This window comes from Sinohyriopsis cumingii, chromosome 10, assembly GCF_028554795.1.
Source record: "Sinohyriopsis cumingii isolate HCF-2022 chromosome 10, ASM2855479v2, whole genome shotgun sequence".
NCBI classification, from domain to species: Eukaryota; Metazoa; Mollusca; class Bivalvia; order Unionida; family Unionidae; genus Sinohyriopsis; species Sinohyriopsis cumingii.
Genome location: NC_142970.1, coordinates 41877062 through 41902931, shown reverse-complemented (window position 1 = coordinate 41902931; position 25870 = coordinate 41877062). Strand labels below are relative to the sequence as shown.

Sequence of the window (25870 nt, the reverse complement as noted above, 5' to 3'; positions counted from 1 at the left end):
CAAAACTAGTTCAACATCACATATCAAGACTAAACTTTGTATACACTTTCAACAGATAACTTGGAACGATAACTTATGAACGTGTATTCAACTGATCAAAGGCTATATTAGTTTTCGCTGAAAGAAGACAAATGAATTCCGCACAATACATTTAGTTGTTTCCCATTCCTAGACAAACGTAAACGTAATGCATGCCTTGCACTTGGCTAAGAAATAAACATACCGATCTGAGGGTCACAGAGTGAAGGGACAAAGTGAATGTGATAGCAGAACATGGTTTCTGTACAAAAATCCATGACCTGACTACGCATATTCACCAAGTTTTAAATTACCTGCATTTTGACTTTGTAGTCATCAGGTCAAAGTTCAAAATCACATTCACCGAAAACTAAAGACGGTTTTTGCATATCAATTTAGTTCTGGGGCTCGTAAATAATGCATGTAAGGAGCCTTTGCATTTGGTGCAGAAGTGTCAAAGGTCAAGGTTGTTATGATTAAGAAGAATAGGTTATGCAAAATGGCTTTTGTGCTTGAATACGTTTCTTGATCGAAATATGTTTGGAGGGTTTATACAGAGGGTGGTAACATTCTGTATTTTATGGGTATGGGCGTCAAAGGTGAAGTTTAATATTTATGCACGGCAACGTTCGTTCCCAAACGGCATACACATAGCAATAACTAAAACCCCATGGTCAAGTGATCCCAAATTTAACCATGCCATACAAATGATCAAAGACAAGACATAGAATTAGCTCTTGAGTGGTACCCTGATCCACGATAATACATACAATTAGCACTTAGAATGTACCCTGATCCAAGATAAGGCATTCCAAGATAAGGCTTTCAATTAACACTTTGATAGTACTTAGATATTACCCTGATCCCAATTAAGTAATTCTATTAGAACTTAGATGGTACCCTGATCCAAGATAAGACATTAAATCAGCACTTAGATATTACTCTGATTCAAGACAAAGCATTCAATTAGCACTTAATACCGTGATTCAAGATCAGACAGTCAATGGGCACTTACATGGTACACTTAAACAAGACTAGACATCCGGTTACCACTTTGATAATATACTGGTACAAGACAAGACATTCATTTAGTAGTTGGATTGTACCCTGATCCAAAATAAGACATACAATTGGCACTTTGATAATTGCCTGGTACAAGATAAGACATACAAATGGCACTTTGATAATTGCCTGGTACAATATCAGACATACAATTGGCACTTTGATAATACCCTGATCCAAAATAAGACATACAATTGACATTTTGGTAATGTCCTGGTACAAGATCAAACATTAAATGAGCACTTATTACCCTGATCCAAGATATAACATTCAGTGTGCACTTAGTATCCTGTTCCATGATAATATATTATATTCAATTTAGATAGTGCCGCGATCCATGATAAGACATACAATTAACACTTAGATAGTACCCTGATCCAAGATAGTACCCTGATCCATCATAAGATATAAATTAGCACCTAGTATCGTGATCCATGATAAAATATACAATTAAGACTTTGACAGTACCCTGATCCAAGGTACGATATTCAAATAGCTTTTATTGCCCTTATCTACGACAAGACATTCAATTAGCACTTTGTACCCTGATCCAATCCATTCATTTAGCAATTATATAGTATCATGATCCAAGATAACACATCCAACTGGCACTTTACCCTGGTCAAATATAAGACATTCAATGTGCACTAATAGTTAGTATCTTGGTCCTAGAAATAATATTCAGTGTGCACTTAGATAGTATCCTAATAGATGATTATATATTAAATTAGCACTTAGATTGTGCCGTGATCCAAAAGACATACAATTAACAATTAAGTAGCATCCTGATCCATTCAATTAGAATGTAATGCCGTGATCCAAGCTAAGACATTAAATTAGCATTTAGATAGTACCTGATCCAAGATAATACATACCATTTGCACTGAGATAGTACCCAGATCCAAGATATCAAGTTCAGTTAGCACTTAGTTCCTTGGTCCAAGATAAGACATTCAATTAATATCACTGATGTAGGTCGCTGTTCCAAGATAGCACATTCAATGAGCACTTCGATAGTACACTGATCCAAGACAGGACATTCGGTAAGCCCTTTTATAGTATGCTGATCCAAGATAAGACATTCAATTAGCACTGATATAGTACCCTGATCTAAAGCAAGACACACAATTAGCATTTAGATAGTACCCTGATCCAAGATAAGGTATTCAATTAGTACTTAAGACCCTGATCCAAGACAAGACATACATTAGCAATTGGATAGTATCCTGATCCAAGATAAGACATTCAACTAGCACTTAGATAGAATCCGGATCCATGATATAACATTTAATTAGTACTTACATTGAACCCTGATCCATGATAAGACATAAAATTATCACTTAGATAATACCCTGGTCCAAGATAAGAAATATAATTAGCACTTGGATAGTACCCTGATTCAAGATATGATATTAGATTAGCACTTGGATAATACCCTGATCCACGATAAGACATTGAATTATTACTTAGAATGTACCCTGATCAAAGATATGACGTTCAATTAGCACTCAGAGAGTACCCTGATCCAAAATAAGAAATTCATTTTCACTTAAACTGTACCTTGATCCAAGAAAAGACGTACAATTAACATTTATTATTACCTTGACCAAAGATATGATATCGAATTACCACTTAGATTGTACCCTGATCCAATATATGACATTCAATCAGTACTTGGACAGAACCCTGATCTATCAATTAACACAAAATACCCTGATCCAAGCTAAGACATAAAAATGGCACTTAGATAGTAACATGATCCACGATAAGAAAACAATTAGCACTTGAGTAGTACCCTGATCCAAGATCAGAAATTCAATTACTGCTCAGATAGTACCCTGATCCAGGATAAAATATTAAATTCGCACATAAGTTGTACCTTGATCCAATACATGTAATAAGCATTTAAATAGTACACTGATCCAAGAGAAGACATACGATTAGCACTTAGACAGTATCCTGATCCAAGATGACATTCAATCAGTACTTAGATACAACCCTGATCCAAGATGAGACGTTCAATTAGCACTTGGGTAGTACCCTGATCCAATATAAGACATTCAATTAGAACATAGACAGTACGCTGATCAAAGCTCCGACATCCAATTAGCACTAAGATAGTACCCTGATTAAAGATAGAATGTTTAATTAGCATTTAGATAGTGCCCTGATCCAAGATAAGACAGTTATCACTTATGTATTAACCTGATCCAACATAAGACATTCAATTAGCATTTAGATAGTGCCCTGATCCAAGATAAGACAGTCAGTTAGCAATTAGATTTTAACCTGATACAAGACAAAACATTCCATTAGTACTTAATACCCTGAGCCAAGATAAGACATTAAGTAATCACTTAGATAGTACCATAATCCAAGATAAGACATTCCGTTAGCACATAGATAGTACCCAGACCAAAGAAGAGACATTTAATTAGCACTTAGATAGTACCCTGATCCAATATATCACATTAAATTAGTACTTAGATAGTACCCTGATCCAAGATAGGACATTCAATTAGCAGTTAGATAGTACCCTGATCCAAGAAAGGACATTCAGTTGGCTCTTAGGTAGTACCTTATCCAGGACAGGACATTCACTTAGCACTTAACCAGTACCATGATCCAAGAAAAGACTTTCAATTATAACTATGGTATGTCCCTGATCCAAGACATGACATTCAATTAACACTTAAATAGTACCCTGATCCAAGACAAGACAATCAATTCACATGTAGATAATACCCTGACTCAAGATAGGACATTCAATTAACACTTTTAACCCTAATCAAAAATAAGAGTTTCATTTATGACTAAAGTATGTGACTGATCCAATACATGACATTCAATTAGCTCTTAGATAGTAACCTGATCCACAATATAAGATTGAATTATCACCAAGGTAGTTCCCCGAAGCAAGAAATAACATTCAATTAGCACTTAGATAGTACCCTGATCGAAGATAAACCATTCAGTTAACATTTAGATAGTACCCAGATCCAAGATAATAAATTCAATTAGTACTTAGATAGTACCCTGATCCAAGATATGAAATTAAATTAGAACTTAGTACGCTGATCCAAGATAGAACATTCAATTAGCACTTAGATAGTACACTGATCCAAGACAAGACATTAAATTTGAACTTAGTACCCTAAACCAATAATAGGACATTCGATTGGCCTTAGACAGTCCCCAAATCCAAGATAAATCTTTCAATTATCACTAAGATATATCCTTGATCCAAGACATGACATTCAATTAGACCTTACATAGTACCCTGATCCAAGATAGGACTTTATAATAGCACAGAGAGAGTACCCTGATCCAAGACGTTCAGTTAGCACTTATTTGGTACCATGATCAAAGATAATTCATTCAATTAGCACTTAATACCCTGATCCAAGATAAGACTTTGAATTATCACTAAGGTATTTCCCTGATCCAAAGAAGACATTCAATTAGCACTTTAGCATTCTGATCAAAGAAAACACATTCAGTTAGCACTTAGTACCCTGATCCAGTAGAGGACATTCAAGAAGCACTTTGTACTCTGATCAAGGATAAGACGTACATTTAGCACTTAGTATTACCTTGATCCAAGATATCACTTTGAATTATCACTTAGATTGCACCCTGATTGAAGACATTCACTGAGCACTTCAACAGTACCCTGATCAATAAATAAGCACAAAATAGCCTGATTCAAATTAAGACATAGCACTTAGATAGTTGTTGTTGTTGTTGTTGTATGGTTTAACGCCATTTTTCAGCACAAGATAGGCTATACATGGCGGCCAGTATAACTGGTTGAGGAAGAACCCTGGAAAACCCAGGGAAGAACCACTGACCCACGAGAAGCTACTGGTAGGCTTTCCCATATGCCCACGCTAGCTGAGCCTTGGACTCGAACTCACGCTGACAGAGGTGAGATGGCAGTGATCCGGAATGGTGAGCGCTTTAGACCACTCGGCCACTCGTGGCCTCCACTTAGATAATAACTGGAGCCACGATTAAACATACATTATCACTTGAGTAATACCCTGATGAAAGATTAGAAATTCAATTAGCAATTTGATATTACCATGATCCAAGATAAGACATTCAATTCGCACTTGAGTAGAACCCTAATCCCAGATAAAACTGTCTAAAATCTCAGATAGTACCTTTATATAAGATAAGACTTTCAATTAGCACTTACTTAGTATCTTGATATAAGATGAGACTTTCAATTAGCACTTAGATAGTACCTTGATATAAGATAAGACTTTCAATTAGCACTTAGATAGTACCTTGATATAAGACTTTCAATTAGCACTTAGTATCCTGATAAACTATGTCATTGATTAGCAGTAAGGTAAGTCCCAGATCCAAGACATGACATTCAATTAGCTCTTAATAGTACCCTAATTAAAGATGAGATATTGATTTAGCTTTTACTTAGTACCACAATCTAAGATAAGACATTACATTAGTCCAATGTAGTACCCTAATTAAAGATACGATATTCGATTATCACTCCATGATAATATATTAAATTAGCACTTAGTACTCTGATCCAAGATAGACTATTCAATTAGCACATAGGTAGTACCCTGATAGAAGATAAGGCATTATATTAGCAGTTAGACAGTACCCTGATCCAAGATAAGACATTCAGTTATCACTTTGATAGTACTCTGATCCAAGATAGAATATTCAAATTAGCACTTTGATAGTACCATCGTCCGAGATAAGACTTTCAATCATCACTAAGCTAATTCCCCAATGCAAGACATAACATTCAATTGGCCTTTGTAGCACACTGAGCCACAATAAGACATTCAATTGGCACTTTGGTAGCACACTGAGCCACAATAAGACATTCAATTGGCACCTATACATCACCCTGATACATGGGAAGTAGCATACTAATTGGGCTGGACATAAGGAAATAATTGTTTCATTGTCCAGGTGACCACACAGTGTACAATAGTTAATACCTGCATCACTAATTACTTCCAATTGCCGATTCATAGGTATTGAGTACAATATTTGTATACACATAATATGAATGTAGTTTCAAATAATGTTCCGTGTTGTTGCTGCAACACAATACAAATGATGAAATCAAACATGAACACGCATCTGCAAACAAAAGAATTCAAGCCAGCACATGAATGCAATGAATCTCACATGGGCAGTGTCACAGAAGCAAGTCACAATGGTGTGGAGAAACATGATGTAATGAACATAGAACAGGGGCAATGTCATGTAAGCAATTGAAAGTGGTCTGGGGTAGTATAATGGAATGTATCTCACAACAGAGACGTAGCTAGGGGGGGCAGGGGGGTACATATGTCCCCGGGCGCCAAGGTACAGGGGCGCCAAAATAAGGCTTACAACGTTACATTATAATAAGTAAACAAGGGTAATATTCAAAAATGTGATTAAACGGGGAGGGGGCTGGGGCGCCAATTTTACAGTTCGTCCCCAGGCGCAAAATATCATAGCTACGCCTCTGCCTCACAACCACTGTAGCATCACCGACACAAGTCACAGTGATCAAGAGTAGTATAATGCAATGAACCTCACAACAACTGTAGTGTCACAGAAGCAAGTCACAATGGTCTAGAGTGGCATAATGGAATGAAAAACAACAAGAACTGTAATGTTACAGAAGCAAGTCACAGTGGTCTAGATTAGTATAATGGAATAACTGTAATGTCACAGAGGCAAGTCACAGTGACCTAGAGTAGTATAATGGAATGAACAACACAACAACTGCAATGTCACAGAAGCAAGTAACAGTGATCTAGAGTAGTATAATGGAATGAACCTCACAACCACTGTAGCATCACAGGCGCAAGTCACAGTGATCTACAGTATTATAATGGAATGAACCTCACAACAACTGTAGCATCACCAACGCAAGTCAGTGATCTAGAGTAGTATAATGGAATGAACCTCACAACAACTATAGCGTCACAGAAGCAAGTCACAGTGGTCTAGAGTGGCATAATGGAATGAAAAACAACAATAACTGTAATGACACAGAAGCAAGTCACAGTGGTCTAGATTAGTATAATGGAACAACAACTGTAATGACACAGAAGCAAGTCACAGTGGTCTAGATTAGTATAATGGAACAACAACTGTAATGTCACAGAAGCAAGTCACAGTAATCTAGAGTAGTATAAGGTAATGAACCTCACAACAACAGTAGTGTCACAGATGCAAGCCACTGTGATCTAGACTAGTGTAATGGAATGAACCTCACAACAACTGTAGTGTCACAGAAGCAAGTCACAGTGGTGTAAAGTAGTATAATGTAATAAACTTCACAAGGTTAGTGTCATAGAAGCAAGTTACAATGGTCTAGAGTGGTATAATGGAATGAACCTCACAGCAACTGTAGTGTCACAAAAGCAAGTAACAGTGGTCTAAAGTAGTACTACAATGTAATACACCTCACTACAAGGGTGTTGTCACAGAAGCATGTCACAGTGGTCTAAAGTAGTATAATGTAATAAACCTCACAACGAGGGTGGTGTCACAGCAGGAAGTCACAGTGATCTGGAGCAGCATAATGCATTCTGTCATATGACAAAGAAATGGCCATTAATCCATAAACATGAATTCATTTGTCAACAGAGAAAATTTGCTGACAATTCATTTGTTGAAATTTAATGTTAAAAAACAAGCAATAAAAAAACAACTGAAAATATTTATTCAAATAAAGCATCTCTGGCACAGCTAAACCATGACCAAACAGTTACACACTCTCACTGTACCAACTCGCTCACACAGAATGGTTTAAAATGACAATACTGCATAATGATACTTTAAACAAAGAATGAGAACCTTTTTAATTAACACAGTTTTGACTAATGGAATGAAAAAGGTGATGGTGACACAGCTGACAAAATAATTTAATCCTATTTCTTTATTGCGAATGCATTGTTTTGATTTATTCTGCAAAATTGTAATTACTCCTAAGATATTGGCCGTTCAAAGGTCATGCCTGGCCTTGAGTGCAGTGCAACACAGGAGGCTAGGGTACCAGACAAATATTTGTCATATTCTTTTAGCTAAAGTGAGACAACAGAACAAATGTCTCATATCAAACTTATCACAATAACCAGTCTCTGGATGGATCGCCTACAGCCACACTGTCTCATATCAAACTTATCACAATAACCAGTCTCTGGATGGATCACCTTCAGCCACATCATGTATAACTGCCAAATATATTATAAAGTGTTTAGAAGACTGCAATCATATGATAGATAGATAGATAGATAGATAGACAGATAGATAGATAAATAGATAGGGCTAAAGTTTAACTACATGTGTTAACTGTTATTTATCATTTGGGATCAAAACATAAAATATGTCAACATTCCTTATGTTGTATTTTCTGAACTTATGGTCTCTCAAACTGACAAGCCATCCTCCATCTCACCACAGTCAATGGCTTCAAGGCTACATAGTACCATTCTGAGAAAGAGTAATACACCATAGCTGATTGAGAAAGACTACTATACCATAGCTGACTGATAAAGACTACTACACCATAGCTCACTGGGAGAGACTTCTACACCACATCTGAATGGGAAAGACTACTACACCACATCTGACTGGGAAAGACTACTACACCACAGCTGACTGGGAAAGACTACTACACCACAGCTGACTGGGAAAGACTACTACACCACATCTGACTGGGAAAGACTACTATACCACAGCTGACTGGGAAAGACTACTACACCACAGCTGACTGGGAAAGACTACTATACCACAGCTGACTGGGAAAGACTACTACACCACAGCTGACTGGGAAAGACTACTACACCACAGCTGACTGGGAAAGACAACTACACCACATCTGACTGGGAAAGACAACTACACCACAGCTGACTGGGAAAGACTACTATACCACATCTGACTGGGAAAGACTACTACACCACATCTGACTGGGAAAGACTACTACACCACAGCTGACTGGGAAAGACTACTACACCACAGCTGACTGGGAAAGACTACTATACCACAGCTGACTGGGAAAGACTACTACACCACAGCTGACTGGGAAAGACAACTACACCACATCTGACTGGGAAAGACTACTATACCACAGCTGACTGGGAAAGACTACTACACCACAGCTGACTGGGAAAGACTAATACACCACAGCTGACTGGGAAAGACTACTATACCACAGCTGACTGGGAAAGACTACTACACCACAGCTGACTGGGAAAGACTACTACACCACAGCTGACTGGGAAAGACAACTACACCACATCTGACTGGGAAAGACTACTATACCACAGCTGACTGGGAAAGACTACTACACCACAGCTGACTGGGAAAGACTACTATACCACAGCTGACTGGGAAAGACTACTACACCACAGCTGACTGGGAAAGACTACTATACCAAGCTGACTGGGAAAGACTACTACACCACAGCTGACTGGGAAAGACTACTACACCACAGCTGACTGGGAATGACTACTACACCACAGCTGACTGGGAAAGACTACTACACCACAGCTGACTGGGAAAGACTACTACACCACAGCTGAGAAATACTACACATGGATGACTGAGAAAGATGACTATACCATAACTGACTGGGAATCACTACAATACCATAGCTGAGAAAGACTACTACACGACAGCTGACTGGGAAAGGCTACTACACCACAGCTGACAGGGAAATACTACTATACCACAGCTGACTGGGAAAGACAACTACACCACATCTGACTGGGAAAGACAACTACACCGCATCTGACTGGGAAAGACTACTATACCACAGCTTACTGGGAAAGACTACTACACCACATCTGACTGGGAGAGACTACTACACCATAGTGACTGGGAAAGACTACTATACCACAGCTGACTGGGAAAGACTAATACACCACATCTGACTGGGAAAGACTACTACACCACAGCTGACTGGGAAAGACTACTATACCACAGCTGACTGGGAAAGACTACTACACCACAGCTGACTGGGAAAGACTACTACACCACAGCTGACTGGGAAAGACTACTATACCACAGCTGACTGGGAAAGACTACTACACCACAGCTGACTGGGAAAGACTACTACACCACAGCTGACTGGGAAAGACAACTACACCACATCTGACTGGGAAAGACTACTATACCACAGCTGACTGGGAAAGACTACTACACCACAGCTGACTGGGAAAGACTACTATACCACAGCTGACTGGGAAAGACTACTACACCACAGCTGACTGGGAAAGACTACTACACCACAGCTGACTGGGAATGACTACTACACCACAGCTGACTGGGAAAGACTACTATATCACAGCTGACTGGGAAAGACTACTACACCACAGCTGACTGGGAAAGACTACTACACCACAGCTGACTGGGAAAGACTACTGTACCATATCTGACTGGGAAAGACTACTACACCACAGCTGACTGGGAAAGACTACTATACCACAGCTGACTGGGAAAGACTACTACACCACAGCTGACTGGGAAAGACTACTATACCACAGCTGACTGGGAAAGACTACTACACCACAGCTGACTGGGAAAGACTACTACACCACAGCTGACTGGGAAAGACTACTATACCACATCTGACTGGGAAAGACTACTACACCATAGCTCACTGGGAGAGACTTCTACACCACATCTGACTGGGAAAGACTACTACACCACAGCTGACTGGGAAAGACTACTACACCACAGCTGACTGGGAAAGAATACTACACCATAGTTGACTAAGAAAGACTAATACAACATAGCTTACTGGGAAAGACTACAACACCATAGCTGACTGCGAAAGACTACTACACCATAGCTGACTGTGAAAAACTACTACACCACAGCTGATTGAGAGAGACTAATACACCAAAGCTGACTGACAAGCCTGAAAAAACAAAATTTGTTTTTGTATACAACTGAATATCATATACAAAAAGACACATGATATTAGGAACAGTTGTTGATACTTGGTACAGTTACTGATACTTGGTACAGTTGCTGATACTAGGTACACTTGCTGATACTAGGTACACTTGCTGATACTAGGTACAATTAAAATACTAGTTACAGTTACTCAGGAAGACAAAAGAAAATTTGCAAGATTTAATCATTAATGACTGCAATTTGATGCAATAGAAGCTGATTGGCTCAAATAAATCTGTAATTAATCAAATTTAACTAACAGGAATTTGGGACAAGAGGATTGGCTCAAATAGATCTGTGATACTTCGAGTGTATTTAACTGGCATATGGGACAAGCTGATTGGCTCAAATAGATCTGTGATACTTCAAGTGTAGTTAACAGGCATTTGGGACAAGCAGATTGGCTCAAATAGATCTGTGATACTTCTAGTGTATTTAACTGGCATTTGGGACAAGCTGATTGTCTCAAATAGATCTGTGATACTTCAAGTGTAGTTAACAGGCATCTGGGACAAGAGGATTGGCTCAAATAGATCTGTGGTACTTTTAGTGTAGTTACCTGACATTTGGGACAAGCTGAATAGCCTAACATTAACATAATAATATGACCACAAAGTTATGACATTTCCAAATCGAAATTCCATGTCTAACAAAAAAATCGGTATTCCTGATGTCGTAGTCATGACACTTCCAAACAGTGTGACTATGGCAATCGGTAACACAACTAATTACCTTATAGTCATGACACTTCCAAATTGAGTATCTATGGCTAACAGCAAAACAGTACTCCTAACCACATAGTCATTACTCTTCCAAATCGAGTATCTATGGCTAACAGCAAAACAGTACTCCTAACCACATAGTCATGACACTTCCAAATCGAGTATCTATGGCTAACAGCAAAACAGTACTCCTAACCACATAGTCATGACACTTCCAAATCGAGTATCTATGGCTAACAGCAAAACAGTACTCCTAACCACATAGTCATGACACTTCCAAATCGAGTATCTATGGCTAACAGCAAAACAGTACTCCTAACCACATAGTCATGACACTTCCAAATCGAGTATATATGGCTAACAGCAAAACAGTACTCCTAACCACATAGTCATGACACTTCCAAATCGAGTATCTATGGCTAACAGCAAAACAGTACTCCTAACCACATAGTCATGACACTTCCAAATCGAGTATCTATGGCTAACAGCAAAACAGTACTTCTAACCACATAGTCATGACACTTCCAAATTGAGTATCTATGGCTAAGAGCAAAACAGTACTCCTAACCACATAGTCATGACACTTCCAAATTGAGTATATATGGCTAACAGCAAAACAGTACTCCTAACCACATAGTCATGACACTTCCAAATTGAGTATCTATGGCTAATAGCAAAACAGTACTCCTAACCACATAGTCATGACACTTCCAAATCAAGTATCTTTGGCTAACTAATCACATAGTCATGACACTTCCAAATCGAGTATCTATGGCTAACAGCAAAACAGTACTCCTAACCACATAGTCATGACACTTCCAAATTGAGTGTCCTTGTGTTAAGATAAAGCAATACTATAACCTTCTGGTCATGACACTTCTAATGCCTGGGTTAACAGTAAAAGAGTAATCCTGCAATAAGAATAACTGTACTTCTATATGGACTGTCCATGCCGAACAACAAAACAGTATTCCTGACCCCCAGTCAAGACACTCCCAAAATAAGTGTGAATGCCAAAAGTACAGTAATATTCATCACTCCCAAAATAAGCATCCATACCAACAGTACAGTAGTATTCTTGACACCCAAAATAAGTGTCCATGCCAACAGAACAGTAGAATTCATGACACCCAAAATAAGTGTCCATGCCAACAGAACAGTAGAATTCATGACAACCAAAACAAGTGTCCATGCCAACATCACAGTAGTATTCATTACCCCATAGTCATGATACTTCCAAAATGAATTCCCATTACAAGCACTTAAACAATACTCATGATTGCATAATAATGACACTTTGAAAAGGAGTGTTGATGCCTAACAGTAAAACAATATTCCGCCTCATGAATCACGACACTTCAAAATGGAGTGTCTGCGACTAACATTAGAACAGTATTCCTGACACTTATTCCCTTGTCAAGCACTAAAACAGTGCTCAGCCCCAGCATTTGTGAAACTAATAGATTTCCAAATGTATTGTTCTTACAAAACAGTAAAACATGACTTGGACCACATAGATGTGACAAGTCTAAATGGAGTACCCTTGCACAACAGTACTCTGCAAGATGACTGCAGAGCAAACAATACTCCTTTTAATGTACTCTGCAAGGAGAATACAGAGCATGTAAATGGTATGCATGTAAAAGGTTTGCATGTAAAAGGTATGCATGTAAATGGTTTGTATATAAATGTATGCATGCAAATCGTCTGCAAATAAATGACATGCATGTAAATGGTATACATATAAATGACTGCAGGTAAATGGGATGGATGTAAATGTTATACATGCAAATGGTATACATGTAAATGGTATACATGTAAATGGTATACATGTATATGGTATACATGTAAATGTTATGCATGTAAATGGTATGTTTGTAAATGGTATACATGTAAATAGTATACATGTAAATGGTATACATGTATATAGTATGCATGTAAATGATATGCATGTAAATGGGATGTTTGTAAATGGTATACATGTAATTTGTATGCATGTAAATGGCATGCATTTAAACAGTTGGTAAAATAGATCTAGCAAGCTAATGTCTCTTTAAATAAGATCTGTCATAGCCATTAGTTGTACACTCTTGTGATGTCATCTCACTTAGCCACTGGTTGCACAGTCTTGTGTTGTCATCTCACTTAGCCATTGGTTGTACAGACTTATGCTGTCATTTCAATTAACGATTGGTTGTACCCTCTTGTGATGTCATCTCACTTAATTACTGGTTGCACACTCTTGTGATGTCATCTCACTTTGCCATTGATTGTACACTCTTGTGATGTCATCTCATTTAGCTGTTGGAAGTACTCTTTCTCATGATGTCATCTCATTTAGTCATTGGTTCTACACTCTTGTGATGTCATCTCATTTTGCGGTTGGTTGTACACTCTTGTGATGTCACCTCACTTAACCATTGGTTGTACACTCTTGTGATGTCATCTCACTTAACCATTGGTTGTACACTCTTGTGATGTCATCTCACTTAATCATTGGTTGTACACTCTTGTGATATCATCTCATTTAATCATTGGCTGTACACTATTGTGATGTCATCTCACTTAGCCATTGGTTTTACACTTGTGATGTCATCTCACTTAGTCATTTTGCTTAATCATTTCTTGTACACTCTTGTAATCTAATCTCTCTTAATCATTGGGTGTACACTCTTGTAATGTCATCTCACTTAATCATTGGTTCTACACTCTTCTGATGTCATCTCATTTTGCCATTGCTTGTACTCTCTTGTAATGTCATCTCACTTAACCATTGGTTGTACACTCTTGTGATGTCATCTCACTTAATCATTGCTTGTACACTCTTGTGATGTCATCTCACTTAATCATTGGTTGTACACTCTTGTTATGTCATCGCACTTAACCATAGGTTGTACACTCTTGTGATGTCATCCCACTTAGCAATTGGTTGTACAGTTTTGTGATGTCATCTCACTTAGCTGTTGGTTGTACTCTCTCGTGATGTCATCTCGCTTAATCATTTCTTGTACACTCTTGTAATCTAATCACACTTAATCATTGGTTGTACACTCTTGTGATGTCATCTCATTTAATAACTGGTTGTACGCTCTTGTGATGTTATCTCACTTAACCATTGGTTGAAAACTCTTCTGATGTCATCTCACTTAACCATTGGTTGTACACTCTTGTGATGTCATCTCACTTAATCATTGGTTGTACACTCTTGTGATATCATCTCATTTAATCATTGGCTGTACACTATTGAGATGTCATCTCACTTAGCCATTGGTTGTACACTCGTGATGTCATCTCACTTAGCAATTGTTTGTACACTCTTGTGATGTCATCTCAGTTAGCCATTGGCTGTACACACTTGTGATGACACATTACTTAACCATTGGTTGTACACTATTGTGATGTCATCTCACTTAGCCATTGCTTGTACACTCTTGTAATGTCATCTCACTTAGCCATTGCTTGTACACTCTGTGATGGCATCTGAAATTATCATCAGGAACCAACAATCAAATAACAGCTGTTTAAATATCCTTGTCTGCTAAAGTGTTCATCAAAAGATAAAGACGACAGACATGGAAAATGTGCCATTCATACATACAGATATGGAAATTGACCATAAGCATATACAGACATAGAACACATGCCATAGGTACATACAGATAAGGAACTTGACCATAAGCATATACAGACATAGAAAACATGCCATAGGTACATACAGATATGGAACTTGACCATAAGCATATACAGACATAGAACACATGCCATAGGTACATACAGATATGGAACTTGACCATAAGCATATACAGACATAGAACACATGCCATAGGTACATACAGATATGGAACTTGACCATAAGCATACACAGACATAGAACTAAGCCATCAGCAAATACACAGAACCATGCCACAACCACAAACAGATATTGAATATGCTTTAAGCACAAACATACAATTTACCATGCCACAACCACAGACGTTGTTGTTGTAGGGTTTGCTGCCATTTTTCAGCACAAAATAGGCTATACATGGCAGCCAGTATTAATAGTGGAGGAAGAACCCGCGAAATCCCCGGAAAGAACTGACCCTCGAGAAGCAACTGGCAAGCTTTCTCACATACTCACATTGGCCGAATCTGAGACTCCAACCCACACAGACAGAGGTCAGATGGCATTGATCCACAATGGAGAGTGCTTTAGACCACTCTGCCACTCGGGGTCCCCAAACAGACATTGCACATGCTTTAAGCACACACATACAGTTAACCATGCCACAAGCACAAACAGACATTGCACATGCTTTAAGCACACATACAATTAACCATGCCACCACCACAAACAGACATTGAACATGCTTTAAGCACACATACAATTGACCATGTCACAACTACAATCAGACATTGCACATGCTTTAAGCACACACATACAATTAACCATGCCACAAGCACAAACAGACATTGCACATGCTTTAAGCACATATACAATTAACCATGCCACCACCACAAACAGACATTGAACATGCTTTAAGCACACATATAATTGACCATGTCACAACTACAATCAGACACTGCACATGCTTTAAGCACACACATACAATTAACCATGCCACAACTACAGACATTGCACATGCTTTAAGCACACACATACAATTAACCATGCAACAACAAAATAGACAATGAACATGTGTTAAGCACACACATACAATTAACCATGCCACAACTACAAACAGACATTGCACATGCTTTAAGCACACACATACAATTAACCATGCCACAAGCACAAACAGACATTGCACATGCTTTAAGCACACACATACAATTAACCATGCCAGAACTACAAACAGACATTACACATGCTTTAAGCACAAACATGCAATTAACCATGCCACAAGCACAAACAGACATTGTACATGCTTTAAGCACACACATACAATTAAACATGCCACAATCACAAACAGACATTGCACATGCTTTAAGCACACACATACAATTAACCATACCAAAACTACAATCAGATATTGCACATGCTTTAAGCACACATACAATTAACCATGCCACAAGCACAAATAGACATTGCACATGCTTTAAGCACACACATACAATTAACCATGCCACAAGCACAAACAGACATTGCACATGCTTTAAGCACACACATACAATTAACCATGCCAGAACTACAAACAGACATTACACATGCTTTAAGCACAAACATGCAATTAACCATGCCACAAGCACAAACAGACATTGTACATGCTTTAAGCACACACATACAATTAACCATGCCACAATCACAAACAGACATTGCACATGCTTTAAGCACACACATACAATTAACCATACCAGAACTACAATCAGATATTGCACATGCTTTAAGCACACATACAATTAACCATGCCACAAGCACAAACAGACATTGCACATGCTTTAAACACACACCTACAATTAACCATGCCACAAGCACAAACAGACATTGCACATGCTTTAAGCACACACATACGATTAACCATACCACAACTACAAACAGACATTGCACATGCTTTAAGCACACACATACTATTAACCATGCCACAAGTACAAACAGACATTGCACGTGCTTTAGGTGGTGCTCACCAATTAAAATGGGGGCCCCGAGTGGCCGAGTGGTCTAAGGCGCTCACCATTACGGATCACTGCCATCTCACCTCTGTCTGCGTCGGTTCGAGTCTCAGATTCGGCTAATGTGGTTATGTGAGAAAGCTTGCCAGTAGCTTCTCGTGGGTCGGTGGTTCTTTCAGGGGGTTTTCCGGGTTCTTCCTCCACCATTAATACTGGCCTATCTTGTGCTGAAAAATGGCGTTAAGCCCTACAACAACAACAACAACCAATTAAAATGTACTTCAGAGAGAGTGACGTATGCAAGGTGAAGTAGTTTACATTTAAAACATGCACAATGGAGAGAATGTTCACATACCTATATGCTACAGTAATGTAATGTGGATGATATTTCTTTGGCTATTGTACTTTTGGAAATTTTACATGATTTAAGCACACTGCTAACTAAAATGACTGCTCCCTTGTGTTAAAAAATTAGCCTGAATTAGTCTAAATTACACTATACATAGCAGCTATTAAAATAGGGAAAATGAATTTTGCCAGACTAGACAATACCAGCTTCTGAAAGTGCAATGAATGAATTACCAAATATATCAAATGTAAAAAAAAGTTATTGGCTCTTTTTCATACAATTTATCTCTGAAGATCAGGAAGTGAAAAAGACCAAGTAGAGCTAGCACTTTTTTGAAAGGTTCACATTTGAAGTAAGGCCAAGCTGTACACTCTATAACCCATAGTACACCCATCAATCATATATCACAATAAAGGGAATTAAAGGTTCTTTTAAGTATACCTAAGATATATAAGGTCTTTTTTAAATAACCAGTATAGCCAGTGAGGAAAGCCGGGGAAATATTTTTTCTTTAAAATCTTAACCCAATGGAAAATGCGAAAGTGTATAGCTCCACCTTAAGCACACACATACAATTAACCATGCCAGAAGCACAAATAAACAATGAACATGCTTTAAGCACACACATACAATTAACCATGCCACAAGCACAAACAGACATTGAACATGCTTTAAACACACATGCAATTAACCATGCCACAAACACAGACATTACACATGATTTAAGCACACACATACAATTAACCATGTCACAAGCACAAACAGACATTGCACATGCTTTAAGCACACACATACAATTAACCATGTCACAAGCACAAACAGACATTGCACATGCTTTAAGCACACACATACAATTAACCATGTCACAAGCACAGACAGACATTGAACATGCTTTAAGCTGCCAAAAGCACAGAAAGATACTGAACCATGCCATAAACACACAATGACTTGGAAACCAAGCCATCAGCACACAGAGAAATAGAAACCATGCCATAAACACACAGACACTGAGCCATGCCATAAGCACACACATACACTGAGCCATGTCATAAGCACACAGAGCCATCAAGACATGCCATACACGCAGAGACATTTAGCCATAATATAAACCCATTCAGACATTTAGCCATGCCATAAGCATACACAATGAATGATACCATATACACACACAGACACTGAGCCATGTCATAAGCACACAGAGACATCAAGAAATGCAATACACACACAGATATTCAGCCATGATATAAAAATATTCAGACATTGAGCCATGCCATAAACACACACAAAACATTGAGCCATGCCATAAGCACACACAGGCATTGACCCATGACATGAGCACACACATATACTGAACATGCCATAAGCACACACATATACTGAGCCATGCATAAGCACAGACACTGAACAATATCATATGCACACACACAGATATTGAGCCATGCCATAGGCACCATCATTGAGTGATGTCATAAGCACACACATACATTGAGCCATGCCATAAGCACACCAATTGAATTAGGCATTGAGGCATGCCATAAGCACCCACAGACATAGAACCATGCCATAAGAACACACAGACATTAAGCCATGTCATAAGCACACACAGGCAATGTGCCATGCCTTAAGTACACACAGGCATTGAGCCATGCCATAATCACACAGATCGAACCATGCCAGAAGCAGAAATACTGAGCAATGATACAAGCACACAAATACATGGAACCATGCCATATGCACACACAGGCATTGAGCCATGCCATAAGCACACACAGGCATTGAGCCATGCCATAAGCACACAGGCATTGAACGATGCCACAAGCACACACAGGTATTAAGCCATGCAATAAACACATACATACAAGGAAACCATGCCACAAGAACACACAGACAGGGAAAGGAACCATGCCCTAAGCACACACAGGCATTTAGCCATGTCATAAACACACACAGGTACTGAAGATGACATAAGCACACACATGCAATGAGCCATTCCATAAACACATACATACATGGAAACCATGCCACAAGCACACAAAAACATTGAACCATGCTATATGGATACAAAGACATGGAAACTATGACATCAGCACACACAGGCAATGAACAATGCCAGAAGCACAAACAGATACTGAACATGCCATCAGCTCAAAGACAATGAAACATGCCATAAGCAGGCTCAGACATAGAGTGTGTGTGATTTGGATTTTTAACTATGATGTTTGCAGTGTGGCAGTTTATAGTGACGTCTAGCACCAGAGCTTCATGCAGTAGACATGTGGTCACCAAGTTATCCATACACCAGGCCGTCCAGTCCTAACTTTAACTTCTTAATGCTGCACGCTAAGCAAGGCAACTGCCAGTCCCATTTGTATAAATCAACTCATGATCTTCATCCAAGGCAGACACTTTTACCACTTAGCCCACTGGAGTGGTTTCACACAAACAGGGAACCATGCAATAAATAACACACAGACATGGAATGGAACCATGTCATAAGCACACACATACATGGGAAACCATGCCATAAGAACATACAGACATGGAATGGAACCATGTCATAAGCACACATATATATGGTGTGATATGATTTTGATTTTTAACGTAGCTTTAACAATTTTTCAGTCATATCGCTATGATGTCTGCAATGTGGCAGTTTATAGTGATGTCTAGCACTGGGGCATCATGTCGCAGACATGTAGCATGATGTCCCACCCAGTCACATTATCCTGACACCGGGTCGACCAGTCCTAACACTAACCTCTTAATGCTGATCGCCAAGCAAGGCAGCTGTTAGTACCATTTTTGTAAGTCTTTGGTATGACTCGGCCGGGGATCGAACCCACAACCTACTGCATCCGATGCGGACGCTCTAACCACTAGGCCACTGGAGCGGTCACACATACATGGAAACCATGCCATATGAACACTGACATGGAAAGGAACCATGCCATAAGCACATAAAGACATACATGGAACCTTGCCATAAGAACACACCAACATGGACAGGAACCATGTGACAAGCACACACATACATGGAACCATGCCATAAGCACATAAAGACATTAAATTAAGCAATAAGCACACACATACATTAAATTCTGCCATAAGTATTATCAACCTTCAGCCTGGAAAATAGTTCCTATAATTAACACTGGAATAAATCAAAATATTTTGACATATCATACCACACTGATAAAAGACATCTATTGACTCATCAAATCTGAATTATCCATCAATGCCATATGAACGGTTTCCAGGTCATATTTCTCAGAGGTGATAATCAATGCTGTCCACTCATCTTAGAATTTAGTATAATGGTGCTGAATACTTGCAAGCCCAAAATAAAATCCATATAAAATTATGAAATTCTATATCGGTCTTTTCTTTCACTGCTAATTAAACCATGATATTTCCATGAAAACCATAACAATTTACATAAATGCATCATCATTGTTATTGGTTAATGAATGAGAACTACAACATAGTTATTACTGGTTAATGAATGGGACCACATCATCATTATTACTGGTTCATGAATGGGACCACATCATCATTATTACTGGTTCATGAATGGGGACTATGGGTCATGTGCCTTGTACCCAATGTCTGACTAATTCCTGACATCAGTACAATAATCATACAGTCCTATACCTAAATATTTTCTAAAATCAGCAAAATAATTATACAGACATTTGCCTAACTGATTTCTAATATCAGCTAAATAATCAAACAGTCCTTGGCCTAACTATTTTCAAATATCACCAAAATAATTGGAAAGCCTTATTTCTAATTCCTAACATCAGCAAAATAATCATAATGCCCTATGCATCAGTAATTTTTAACATCAGCAAAATAATGATACAGTCCTAGGTCTAATTAATTCCTAACATTAGCAAAATAATTATACAAACCTATGCCTAATTAACTACATCAGCAAAGAAATTATTCTTTAACTTGTTTATGATTTTAGCTGAAATATTAAAATTATTATTACTCTGAGATGAACATATTTACTGAGGTTAAAGTCTATTTGTTTTAGAAATCAACTAATTCCTAACATCAGCAAATAATTATACAGCCCTATGCCCAATTAACAACATCAGTAAAGTAATTATTCTTTAACGTGTTTATGATTTTAACTTACATATTAAAATAATTATTACTTTGAGATGAACATTTTCACTGAGGTTAAAGTCTATTTGTGTTAGAAATCAAGTATATTCTAGAAGCAAGTTAGTTATGAATTTGACGAAAAACTGGACATTACTCTGGTTCTGTTGTTGTGTCTTAGCTTTTTATAAAAAGTTGTTTACTTCAGAATTACTCATTCCATATCTTAATATCTGTTGCTAAATTATACTCTTGGAATTATTGTGATTTCATTCATGAACATTTTACATTTTATCACTGTGATACATCAAGACTGTTAGCAAATCAACACTATTCCAGGATAATGGCATATAACACATACAAGACTGGAATTTATTTGGAACACCAATGAAATTCATTCAGAATGATCTAAATTTTTGTACTGTGACATAATATTTTAGGACTACTTGAGATTTAAATCACAATATTTTAAGTTGCTTTTTAAATTTTCACTTTGTTTTGTATGGAAATAAATCATTTGCTAAATCTAATAACACTTTATTGGTTTTACTGTTTTCTGTTACTTAGTTTAGGACCATTCACTCATAAAATGATGGATTTTTTTCATTAATTAGTTTAAGACTAAAGACTCATAACAGGAATTAGTGCCATCAATGACATTTACCACATATTAACTTCTATGCAGCTTGTTAAATTGAGGAGTCACAAGAAGGCTGGCTGCACTCCATGAATATCCAAATTAAATATAATTGGGTGATTTGATAATAATTAATTCAATTCCACATCAACCTGTGCCACACTTAATGATGTACTTTAAGCTAGTATTTACCTTTTGAAATGAATACATTATTACAAGTCATTATTTTTTAACACGAGTATTATGCACAAATCATGAGAATATTGGAGACAGAAATAGTTTGTAATGATTTCCTTTTAGCTGCCATATTATGATAAGAAAATATTACACACTGTTCAGTAAAAGATATAAATAAATTTAAAAAAAATAAAAGGTAGATGCATCTGCTTAATCTGAGTTAAGCTTTTGCAAGGACCCTGCACACAACATAGAAAGTAATGAAACAGGCAGTTTTCTAGTCTTTACGGTAATTGCATCCTTCAAAATCAGGACCAAGTCTCTTTGTCAATTACTACAATCAATGACTTGCAAGATCACCATACACCACTATATACAAGCGATTTGGAAATAGCATGAATCCGTCGCCAAACCCGGTATAATACGGTCAGCAAAACCTGAGTCAACCGATACCGTAATCATCAGGATGACCCAATTGATTCAAAATGAATACGTTGAAAATAATTACGGAATCAAGTAAATCTGACTTCATTTGCGCGTCATACGGGAATGGGGATGGCTAAACTGTTTTTTTTTTTTTTTTTTTTTAAACGATATACAATTTTCTGATGGGAAGGAAAACAGTTAAAATTACCCTAATAAAGGCTGCCGGAAGCAAAGATCAGCTGATTACAGATGCGTATACATGTACGTGTAGCCTCCTGATGATTTGGAAAGACACAAGTTTGACATGATAAGGAGACATTTTCTAGATGGGAGCCGATTGCGGAGATAACGTGTGATCTCTAGAGATGATATTTAATAGATGTCACAGCTTCTTATACAACATACTGGACTTCGTCATATCGATCACTGAATGAACCCGTCCTAAGTCGCTTTCATCGCTGTTAAAACTCAATGGGCATGCGCAGGACAGGTCGAGACTAATACGCCCGTATGGAAGGCGGCACGAGTTACCAAATTCCGGTTAAGCAGCAAATTGTGGATAAATTGTGAATAAAGTATTTTCCCTGGTATCAATTTCATATCCATTTTGGTGTAAATAGTTATCCTGTTTAATACGTTTATCCTCTTGTGATGATTTAGGATTTTCACATTTTTTCCAAGTTGTCCAATATTGTTCACATATTCCAAAAGACATCCAAATTCCAAGCCTTAGCTAAGTTCTGACTGTAGAATATTTAAGGCCTGGGAATTTTCGATTTTGCATCGAACAAATCGATTCACAAGCGACGAGACCCCTAAATTCCCTTCTCAAGGAGATGTAATCCGCCCGGCTTTACCTAGTCGGTAACACCTTAACTAACCTTCCATTTCGAATCGGAATGAATGCTTTATATAAAAGATAACCTAGCTAACCGTCGATTACTAATCTAAAAAAAATGATTTATATAAAGATAAGCCAGCTGACCTGCGATTAAGAATCCGAATAAATGCTTTATATAAAGATACCGCCATCAAAATTAGGATGATATAACAAAGAGTGGATATTTAACAAATTCCTTACAATTACAGCCTAATGCCGTCATATGTGATTTTTGCCTTATTCGCTCCATCATCCCAGTAGGGGAAGGCCATATTTCCTTTTATATGGATGTGAGGCTTTAGCGGTCGACAAGTAATTGGAACCATTGTTTTGGGGTAACGCTGGATCATTAAGGCACGAGGGGATAATAATAATAAATATATGTATGTATGTATTTATGTGTTGGTAACTTCTATATGTTATTGTTCGTCGTGTCGTCATAATTCTCCACACCTTCTCTTTATTAGTATTAAAATAGAATAAGTATATACCTAGTATGCATGTACCAGTAGTGAAAGGGGGCACTTTACGGACAATGGGAATTAGCATTACAGGGACCCCTGGGTCACTTTACGGACAATGGAAATTTAACATGGCGAAAAATCGTGGGGCACTTTACGGACAAGGGGAATTTAACATGGGAATAAATCGTGGGTCACTTTACGGACAAGGGAAATTTAACATGGCGATAAATCGTGGGTCACTCTACGGACAAGGGGAATTTAACATGGGATTTTTTTTTTAAAAATTTTTTTAAAAAAGGGGTAGGCAATTCAAAGACTATCTCTTTTCGAGATATATGGCTGGCCCTGAAAAGGGCCTTTGGTTTATGTTAATATGCCATTAACATAAAGGGCATTTGCGACATCTTCTTGTCCTGAAACTTCGTCTTACAGCAGGGCCATACATCAGAGTCCTCTTGAGGCAACCTTGTCTCTCTATATAGACTCTTCTTATCCACAGGCTGCTGTTGGTCCTGTAGACAACGGTCCACTTGGATCGGACATACATGAGCATGTCCGTCCTGAACATCATTGTTGACACAAGGGTTGAAGATTCAACGTCGGTCCACATGTTGAGGCTCCGAGAATAGGTGAATCAATGCAGTGAACGGCGCTTATTTATAGGGACAGAAAGGATTGAAACGGATTGAGTTCATTCACCAATCCGAACACGCGTTACAGAATTCAGTCAGTCCGCATCCAATCCGAAGAGAGCAGTCTGTGACGTCACGTAGTCAATATAGATTCGCTAGCGCTTGTGTGCAGTCAATCTATGCGATAGTGATTCAACATGACGGAAACTCAGAAAACGATCCAGTGGGGTGCACCAGCAGGGGAGACCGCCCAAGGGAACCCGGACTTACTTTCAGAAGAGGTGAATTGGGATTTTGTGGATTTTCTCTCCTCGCAAGAATTTGTTCCGGAACCTTCGTTACCTTCTTCATTACCGCAAGTGGAGAATTTTAGACAGAGACAGAAAGAAGAATTGGAGAAATTTATACAACGACAAAAGGAAGCGGAACAGGCTTTTCTCCTACAGCAACAAGAAGAAGAGGTAAGAAAAAAACAACAGCAAGAAGAAGTAGCAGCAAAGAAACAAGAGGGTGAAAATCAAACGGTCACGGTACTGTTGGACATTTTAGTGGAGTTAAGAAGTCTGAAACAAATGTATCAGACTTCTTTATCACGACCGAAGAGAATACGACCTTCCCGAGCCAAACATGTCAACCCTGTGACTAAGCCTACCGTACCACCCTTAGTGATTTCAACCCAATCATTATCATCATTACGCAGTCCAGAAGTAGGCCTTGGCCGTGGCAAAGGCTTAAGGCAGTTAAAATTGATTGCTTAAACTCACCCCTACACCATAAAGAAAAAAGGCCCTTTTCAGGGCCACCCACATTTCTCGAAAAGAAATACAATTTCAATTTGCCAATAACTCAAAAAAAA

General features: G+C 38.2%; 1 long non-coding RNA gene across 2 annotated transcripts; it reads right to left on the bottom strand.

Annotated features, from left to right (window-relative positions):
• Positions 1-7771: 7771 nt before the first annotated feature.
• Positions 7772-23879, bottom strand: LOC149789931 (uncharacterized). Of its 2 annotated transcripts, none has more exons than XR_016423765.1 (2): positions 23247-23879; positions 7772-8300 (listed from the first exon to the last, which is right to left on the bottom strand). It is a non-coding gene; the product is annotated as an uncharacterized LOC149789931 (long non-coding RNA). The 2 variants fall into 2 exon arrangements; XR_016423764.1 differs by lacking the exon at positions 7772-8300 and adding an exon at positions 12487-15230.
• Positions 23880-25870: the final 1991 nt, after the last annotated feature.